Genomic DNA, 1,571 nt, shown 5'->3' with positions numbered 1-1,571 from the left:
TGGGTGCATTTGTGAGATCAAGAATAAAGTGGCTAGATGAAGGAGAAAAGAATACTTTGCATTTTAACAACGGGGAAGAGAAGACAAAGAGAAAGCAGTGGCAAGCTTACTGATCAATGGAGTAGAATGCTAGGATGCTAGAAACATTGAAAAGGAAGTTTTCACATTTTATAGTAAGCTCTATACATCTGCATACTCACTGACTCTGACTCATTGAACAAAGAAATTCAGAGAGAAATGAACTAATGCCAAGCATGATATTCTTTACAAGTGTAAAATGTCAATTCTTGTATAACAAAATGCATTAAATAATTGTGCTCTTGTTATTTACTTAAAGTATCTTGTCTATTTCTTTTATTTTTTTTCTCTGCAATTCTTGAAACATGATTGAATAAACAATTGCTTTTATACACTGGATTGTGTGAGAAAGATTTGAGGCTGAACAATAACTCCAGTCCTCTGACACTAACAAAGAAAAACAAATTTACCGACTGCAGACCTTTTTTTCCCCCACCACAACCCAGTTTTAACATCTTTGCATTGGTTGTCAACTTCTTTTAAAATCATTTTAAACTCTGATCAATTACATACTGGATTAAATCAGTGAACTGATTTATTGGTTTAATCTTTGTAATTCTTCCTCAGTCAAGTTAAAAAGTATAGGTTAACTTGAATCACACCGTGCCACACTTTCATACACAAAAGTAAAGAAAATGTTAAAAAATCCCACTCAGTATAACTTTACATTAAAGAAACATGCCACCCTTCAATATTTTCCGTCTCACCTGCTTCTCTCGCTTTTAGATTCTCTTCTTCACAATAGTTTAGTAACTGTAGGCTGATGTTTTTACAGGATGTGTACCAACTGATGGTCTGGGTGTGGCAGAAATGAAACTGAAAGTCTGCAGAGTAGAATAATTATACCCTGAAAACAAAGCAGGGTTCTGTGAGGCTCATAATTCGTAGGAGTGCTCTCAGCCCCATCTGCACCGTTCACCTCCCTGTGGACAAGTTTATTTCACACTCAACAACTCTGTTTTTATGAATTGTTGTTATTGGTAATTTTCTTTACTTCTTTGCATTTCCTTTTGTCAGGTGCAATCATACAGTAAAGTCACTTGTTCAGAGGTAAATACAGGTGTAAATAGCTTAGGGGGCAGTCCATGGGTTTTGGCGTCCTCATAGTGTCTAGTTTCATTCTCCAAACAAAGGGATGACTAGTGACATTTGTGCATGAACACAGAGAAAATGGTGGTCTCTCAAAAACTGGAGGAGTTATGTGGAGTGTGATTTAAAAAAAGGGGCCTTTATTTGTCACCATCTGGTTTATAAAACCATTGATTGAAATGACTGATTTTGTCCTCTGACAGGTCTTCAACAAGGTTCAAAGTACCAGGAGATAAAACCTGGGCCTGCCCGTTTTCTGCAGTCATTCAGACAGTACCTACTAACAGCATTGTTACGAGTACAGCCCCGGGTTACTCTTTGAGAGTACTATCCTTTAGTTTGATTTTTTGAGGAAAAAGTTTAATCTAACAGGTTTCCACAGTTGAAAAAACGTATCCCTAGTC

Source organism: Seriola lalandi, unplaced genomic scaffold (genome assembly GCF_002814215.2).
Source record: "Seriola lalandi dorsalis isolate HSWRI2012SDOR001 ecotype SW California unplaced genomic scaffold, Sedor1 jcf7180002054293, whole genome shotgun sequence".
NCBI lineage: Eukaryota > Metazoa > Chordata > Actinopteri > Carangiformes > Carangidae > Seriola > Seriola lalandi.
This window is presented reverse-complemented; position numbering follows the sequence as displayed.